Genomic DNA, 8,582 nt, shown 5'->3' on the forward strand with positions numbered 1-8,582 from the left:
TCCTATGTGTGTGTATGTGTGTGTGTGGACGTAGGCTTAAAAATTATAAGTAAGAACACACACACACACACACAAATAACTGCCCCACTTTTTGCTGTGGAACCACATGATATAAACATAGTGGGTATATAGTTATACACACTATATATGTGTGTGTATGTATGTTATGCACACTATATATGTGTGTGTGTGTATGTTCAACTGCACTACCTAAAAATTATAATTAAGGACCCAAACATGCACGCACACACACACACACACACACACACACACACACACACACACACACACACACACACACACACACACACACAGAGAGAGAGAGAGAGAGAGAGAGAAGAGAGAGAGATTGAAATAAATCCCCATTTTTTGTAATACAACCACAAACTCAAGAGTCTGAAGGCAGAAAAATATCTTAGAGCCAACGTCTTGGTGCTGCCTGAAAGGAACACCCCATTTTGCCTCACAGTAGGGCTAGCCCACAGCTTGAAAATAGCTCCTTTTAAATAACAGCAAATGTAGACTGAAGAACAATATAATTCTTTCTTGTTGTGCGACTAACATCTTAGTTACTTGAGTGATTAGACACCATAAGTGGCCTCACCACGGGGTGAAACAGAAGTATCACATTGTGTAATAGTTGGTTGTGCCTCATGTGGTTAAATGAAAAGTATATTATTTTTTAAAAGTAACAATCTTAGTTACTTTTGTGAGGCAGAAAAGTAATGCCTGTATCTATAACTATCTTTAACTTTATAACTAAAACTACTTTGAGCCTTGGAACCATAATTTACATTAGGCATCCTTCAGTCTCGAGAGACTATGGTAACGTGCTCTGTATGGGGGACATGGAACAGCGTCTAGTGTGGCTGAGGAGGCCAATTCGAGAGTGACCATCCCTTCCACACTGAAGACAAATCCAATCTGTATAATGATATTGATAACTACTTTGAACCTCGGGACTATAACAATAAATCTTCACTTGTTAAAAACCAAGCTCTGAGCCAACCTACCCGCTCACCCTAGCTCTTGCTTACTAAAATTAAAGGGTTAATTTAAAAAAATAAGCAAATATCCAATAAAGATCTGTGAACGCAGGGTCAAAGCATGAAGCAGTCATAGGCAGGTAAGTCACAAGACAATGGGCAAGCATGGGAAGAGATGAAACCAAGCTGGTTTTCCAGAATGCAGTTTCTCTTGTCTTATGTTCCTTGCCTTATTGTCAAAAAGACCACTTGAGGAAGTCCCTCTTTTGGCTTGTAAATTCTTTTCAGGTGCAGAGGGTTATCATAGGGCTGACACACTGAACTCTTGAGGGAGATGTACAAAAACTTTTGACATTTTGCAACTCAAGTTGTTGGGCTGTCTTGGGCAGTCTTCTCTATCAGAATGGGCAAAGTGTGCCTTGGGACTGCTTATAGGATGGCCTCTTTTGAAGAGGAGGAGGACTCTCCAATTAAAGAATTGTCTTCCCTTTTAATAATGCGTGTTCTCCTTTTCGGTGAGATGAGGTGCAAGTAGCCAGGCTACCTCACCCTTCCTCCACAATGAGTTTCCCTGGCTAAGCAGGGACTTGGACTTAATAGACCTTGGGTTGGGAAGATAAAACCAAAATCATCTTGTGGTTGTTGTGGGCTTTTCGGGCTCTTTGGCCGTGTTCTTAAGGTTGTTCTTCCTAACGTTTTGCCAGTCTCTGTGGCCAGCATCTTCAGAGGACAGCACTCTGTGCTCTGGTGCAGTTTGTTTGGGAGTTGAGTATTTATGGCTGTGAGATCAGCTTTTGTCCTTTTCAGGAGATGGGACAAAAGCTGATCTCACAGCCATGAATACTCAACTCCCAAACAAACTGCACCGGAGCACAGAGTGCTGTCCTCTGAAGATGCCGGCCACAGAGACTTAGGAAGAAAAACCTTCAGAACACGGCCAAAGAGCTCAAAAAACCCACAACAACCATTAGATCCCGGCTGTGAAAGCCGTCGCAAATACAAAATCATCTTGGTCAGAAGTTGAGGCAATGATTATGAGTAATGGCTCTCTTCATGTTTAGTAGAGGCTTTAATTGGCAAACATATATCAGCCATCTCTGCTGATTTTCTTCCTATATATATATATTCATTTCCAATAACTTGTCTGTTTCTTTTTCACACGACTGTAGGTGATCTGTAAATTGAGTCATGGCAACTGGACTTCTTTCTTATTAGGTTCAAACGTTTCACTACTCATCCAAGTAGCTTCTTAAGACTTCCTCTTTGTGTGAATTCCAGTAACAGGTTGATTTCGAGCTTGCATTATGGCAACAAGGAGACCTCATGGAATGTAACATCAGTGGGGTATTCTGCTCTGTGACTACAAACAGGGTGTTGGCTTACTTCTGTAAAATGAGCTTTATTTAGGGGTCTCACTTGTCAAAAAATTTTGACCACATTCAAACCATATTGTTAAATCACACACAAAAAGATCCAAACACAAATAAAAATCTCATTGGTATGGGAATCTCAGTGACATGGGAATAACTCTGCTTGGTAGAGTGCAGTGAATATGGCACATTCTCCATTCCAGGTTCGTGCTTGTCCCCAGGAAATAATTCCCCGGAATGGGTAGAAACAAGAAGGCTACATGCCACTTTTAATAAAGGAAGGACCTGGAACTTAATGACCTTCTGTTATCTATCTATCTATCTATCTATCTATCTATCTATCTATCTATCTATCTATCTATCTATCTATCTATCTATCTATCTATCTATCTATCTATCTATCTATCTATCTATCTATCTATCTGTCTGTCTGTCTGTCTGTCTGTCTGTCTGTCTGTCTGTCTGTCTGTCTGTCTGTCTGTCTGTCTGTCTGTCTGACTGACTGACTGACTGACTGACTGTCTGTCTGTCTGTCTGTCTGTCTGTCTGTTCATCTAAAACGACCACCTCCTGAAGGACCGCCTCCTTCCATATGAGCCTACCCGGCAGTTAAGATCTATCCAGGGGGCCCTTTTGAAAGAGCTGTTCCTCAAGGAGGTAAGAGGGATGGCTTGTAGACAAAGGGCCTTCTCGGCAGCTGCCCCCGGACTATGGAATGCCCTCCCGACTGAGATTCGTCTGGCGCCGACACTGATGACATTTCGGCGCCAGGTCAAAACCTTCCTGTTCCAGAAGGCTTTTAATTGAAATAATATTAGCTGTGGGTCTGATGGCAATTTTATATATATTTTAATTGTATTTTAATTGTACATATCTTTATTGTATTTTTAATGCTGTAAGCCGCCCAGAGACCTTTGGGTAGTGTGGGCGGCATATAAATTAAATAAATAAATAAAATAAACAAAATAAAATGTTTTGATCCCACCTTCATCCTTTAGAAGGACCTAAGGTGATCTCACCCACACTGAGAGCCTTCCCCTCACCCCAATTTGGCCAGCAAAGCCAGGGCCTGAGATTCTCCAAGGCCTAAACCATCAAGACTAGTAATAGGAATAGCAAATGGTCCCAAATGAAGGATTCCAGATGAAGACTTGCTCATCGGATTAAAACAATTAGGGTAAAGAAGTCCATTTTCAAAGGTGAAGACAAGTGTTAACCAAGCAGCATGTTTTTGTTTCTTGACTTTGCAACTTCAAAGAAGCTAAAATAAGCACATTTCAATCTTGATAGAGTCTGGGATGCACCTGAGAAGGTATGCTGCTGTTTAGGTGGCAGGTTGTGCCACTGATGTTGAGCAGCTCATCCATCCATCCATCCATCCATCCATCCATCCATCCATCCATCCATCCATCCATCCATCCATCCATCCATCCACCCACCCATCCATCCACCCATCCATCCATCCATCCATCCATCCATCCATCCATCCATCCATCCATCCATCCATCCATCCATCCATCCATCCATCCATCCATCCATCCATCCATCCATCCATCCATCCATCCATCCTGTTGGCATCCTTGATCTTTTTTGTTATAAGGGGAATTCCTGTGTTTTCCATGCTATCATGAGACACCATGTATCTTCTGTGTGCCCCATCCATAATGTTTCATCCACACTAGTGCACAATTTGATCTACCTTTTGCATTGAATGAATACTTGGAGAGCCACACTAGAATTCAGGTTTATTGAAGTTTAGCAGTACAGTTATGGTTAGGATTAGTTTCATAGTCAAGGGTTAGGGTAAAATTTAGAGGCAGTCAAACTGAAAACAATCAAAAAGCAGTAGAGTCAAATTTTATTCAGAAATAATATGTTACTGGATATTACATGAAGGCTGATATTTGTGTCATCATAAGTCATTTGGTGTTTCTAAGGCAAGCTTTAGCTTCTTACATTGACCTTGGAAATGAATAGATAGACAGTGCTGCTCTATGTTAATGTTGAGGTATGCTCTCCACCGAACCATCTTGACTAAGAAACACAAGCAAAGTTCTTCTGTTGTCCGGAAGCAATAGTTTGAAAACCACAGAGAAATGAGTGCAGTTTCTAAGGTTTTCCAGCCTTTCAATGTGCAGCTCCTATGATCCTCAAGATAAACTCACTCCTCCCCAATCCCTCCCTCCTTTTCTGGAAAGCATCTTGCTCAATTAATTATTCTCAAAATCTCCTAGCTTTGCACAGGTGTGTAGGTCTAATAAAAGTGTAATCACAAAGTGAATTTTTCTTATGGGCATAACAGCAACTCAGTGAGTTGAGTCGCCTTTCTTCACTATTTTCTTGACTCTCAGAATCCTAAAAATGTGATTTATTTAATATTTTTAATTTTTATGCACACACACATTTGCACACACACACGCATGTGCACACACATGCACACACACATCCTGCTTTACTTTTAATGAACTGAAAACGATTTACACACTTCTACTCCTTCCCAATTCTTATTGTACATTGGCTGAAATTCTGTAGCTTTGTTACACAAAACATGTAAGATCCACTCATTCCTAGCTGGCAATTAAAGAGTCTCCAGTGAGTTTTCCAGTGAGAATCCCAGTGAGGACTCATTAGTTGCTGCTTGCCAGCTAGGTACATTGAATCTTATGCCTTTTGTGTAACCTAAGCAAGAGGTTTTTCGTCATTGTGCCCCTGAATCTCATTTGGTTCTACTTCTGGAATCTGCCTTCCCTCTAGTCCTTTTACTGTGAATCCTGAAAAAAGAAAGAGATGGACATTACCGGTGGACATAATCAAGTTCTTTATTTTTTTAAAAGCCTTTAGAAAGACATCACATTTGCTGTAGTTTTTTTTTCATGTAATCATTACGTCAAGAAATGCATTCATCTTAGAACTGCAGAGTTGGAAGAGACCCTACGTATCATTGAGTACAGCCCAGGTCAAGAAGGCACAATGGAGAATAGAATTCCCAATCCCCAGGAATAGTTGAAGTAACTTTTTTGAATAAGCAAAAAATGAAATCCATGTTGGCCAGAATCTTTTTGCTAGAACCATTGAATCAATCACTGAATGTTTAGTCAATGTTTCCCTAAGTCCCATTGAATCAATGGCCAAAATCCTGTGGCTTAGTGTCTTAAATCACACTAGAGTAAACCATTGAATCAATGGGGATTTGGTGAGTCAACTCCTCTGTAGGTTTACATTGATTCAAGTGAGCCTATTCTAAATGTGATTTACTTTAGTAAATCCCCATCGACTCAGTGGGCATTCTCTAGTGTAATTTACTTCACCAAGCAACAAAATTTTGGCCATTGGTTCTATAAAGTGGATGCTATCAATAGCAGACTGGCCATTGCTAATTATTTTCTTCAAGATTTCCAATGCATGCAGATGCATTTTCTGTAATCAAGTGAAGGTTCTAAAATGGCTTACAACCCTTATTTTGAGAATCATTGCATTAGTATATTTTAAATTATAAATTCCACAACACTTTACTCACTATCTTTTGGAGGTGGGAAGGGAATGTGAGGAGGGGGTGTGGCGCTGTCAGTAAATGCCAGGTCACGTGAGAACAACATTTCCTCTTTCCCTAAACCCATCTGGTACTGCCAGAAATACATTTTAGACTTGGGAGGTAGACTGACAGTGATTTTCTCCTTAACCTTGGTAAGCTCAGTCCACGTTTGGTCCTCTGTGTCCACATTTGCTCCTCCAAATTCATATTTGAAAGAGAATTGTGCCTTGACAAGTGTTTCAATAATGCCCCCTCCATATGTCACCTCAGCAGACTCAGCTATGTGCCAGTTCCTCTCAACACGGCTCAACTTCTGCTTATCATAGCCAACTTTCTTTACAATTTCCCTCTCGTAGGTCGTATTTGTACTTCTATCATTATGAATGGTCTTGACCGCTTCCCAGACCCCAAAAGCCTTGCCGTAATTAATTGCCAACCCACCAGGAAGGAAGTTGAGCACATCAGCGTGGAAGGAAAGGGTGAGAGGATCTGCATTTGTGTTCAAGCTGGTGGTTCGGTGGTACTGGATTCCCCACTTGTCATGTGGCTTTAAAATGAAAACAAAGTCCTTGTTTCCCCAGTAATACAAACCGTCTTTAAGATCTGGGTGAATGCGAAATTCACGAGCATTTGAATCTTTGCTCATGTCCGTGACACGTCGATATACACCCTTCTTCTTGAACACAATGTAGAAAGAATCTTCGGACGAGTAGTAATGGTCTCCGTTGCGGCAGTTGGGGTGCAGGTTGTAGACCACAGCATTTTCATCAGTGTTGAGGTTGGTCACACGCCGATAAGAGTCCCCTTTGACGACGTAAAAAAGATCATCCTCATGGGCCAGGTAATGGTCTCCTCCCTCGACTGAATTGTGCAGACTGAAAATATGCAGGTTCTGACCCTTATTGAAATTGGTTGACCTCATGTAACAGCCCACATCTGAGCGGATAATGTAGCTCCTGTCACCCACAGCACAGATATCAACGCCTCTAGCTTCGCTTTTGGGAAGTATTCCATGCGTAACTTCAGGAACAAGAGGAAGAAGTAAGTTAGTTCTCACATTTCTTTCTTAATCTTCTCTTGTCTACATTCTTAGAGAAGCACAATAAAAACATTTGCCAAGTTACTATTTATAGGAAACAGGTTAAGAATCTTCCAATTCAGAAGAGACACAGGAGAAATATGGAAACTGGCAAACAACGGATCCCAAATTTATATGTTTGGGGAAAGTTTTCTGCTGGGCCCTGTGACTGATAATAGCCCTGATGGTTGTTGTGGGCTTTTCGGGCTCTTCGGCCGTGTTCTTAAGGTTGTTCTTCCTGATGTTTCACCAGTCTCTGTGGCTGGCATGTTCAGAGGAGAGGACTCTGTGCTCTGGTGTTGTTTGGTTGGAGAGTTGACTCTCCAAACAAACTGCACCAGACCACAGAGACTGGTGAAACATCAGGAAGAACAACCTTCAGAACACGGCCAAAGAGCCCGAAAAACCCACAACAACCATTAGATCCCAGGCATGAAAGCCTTTGCGAATACAGTAATAGCCCTCTTTGTCTGTTACTCTGGAATCTTGTGCCTTGGTAAAAAATGGACCACCTTCTGGCATGCTGATGCAAGCAGATGAACTACAGCACAATTTTATCATTTATCAAAGGTTCTCCAACGGGAACCAAACAGAGACAAGAAAAGCTATAATTCTCAGAACCCCCAGGGGCCATACTTGTTGTGGTTTTCTAGAAGTGATGGTCCCCCCCAAAAAATTCCTTCTCTGGAATCAGAAATGCCTAAATCCCCAGCAGAATCAATTATTGTTGCTACGTGAGGAGTTCATCCAAGATCCCCTAATATTTCGGTCCCAAAACCAGAGAGGCACACTATAGAATTCATGGCTTGATTTCAGATATTTTCAGATCCAGCAGTAACCAAGCCTTTAGTTTTCATGGCAATGATGAAAGTACTAAGACGTTCGGACAACACATGGCATCAGTCATCCAGAAGACCCTCCCATGAACTCATCACCAAACTCTGATTGCTCCATACTCACTTTTTTTGTCTCCAAACAAGAGACCTTGTCCAGACAGGAAGCTCTGGAGCAGAAAGAACATGAACAGCATCTTTCTTTTTCCTAGTGTTTAGAGCAGGCAGTTGCTGATTAAATAACTATAATGAGAGTTTGTAGGGATGGTCCATAAAAGAGCCTGGCCAATCATACATGCATTTGACTTGCAAGTTCATGGAGATCTAGATGGACCACATTTCATTGCTGTTTCTGGCTCAACAAGTATGTCTATTTTTATAGGAAGAGGGCATGCAAACAAGCCCTCCAACTGTGAAGATAACCTTTGCTTAAGACCAACATGGAATCTGGAGCTTTTCCCCCTCTCCAAATTGTGTTCCGCGTTCTTTAATGCTGTCCATTGTTATTTCAGAATGGGAACAATATCTTGAGTGCACGGACCTGTATAAGGTTGGTTACTCACAGGGTGGTCAGAGTCCAATTCAAGGTCAACTTGGCAGTGATCTGGCTAATTCGCAGAAAATTGTGTAGTTTTTTTGGATCACAATCATTTAATAATAATAACAGTTCTGCAAACAATTATGCTGCTAAAATGTATTATTTTAGAGTACATGGGCTGATGTGAGCAGGACTTGTTACATAAAACAGATGTCTCATTGATTTCAATAGGTCTTCTCTAATTG

The sequence above is a fragment of the Pogona vitticeps genome, chromosome 6, assembly GCF_051106095.1.
Source record: "Pogona vitticeps strain Pit_001003342236 chromosome 6, PviZW2.1, whole genome shotgun sequence".
In the NCBI taxonomy this organism is placed as follows: Eukaryota; Metazoa; Chordata; class Lepidosauria; order Squamata; family Agamidae; genus Pogona; species Pogona vitticeps.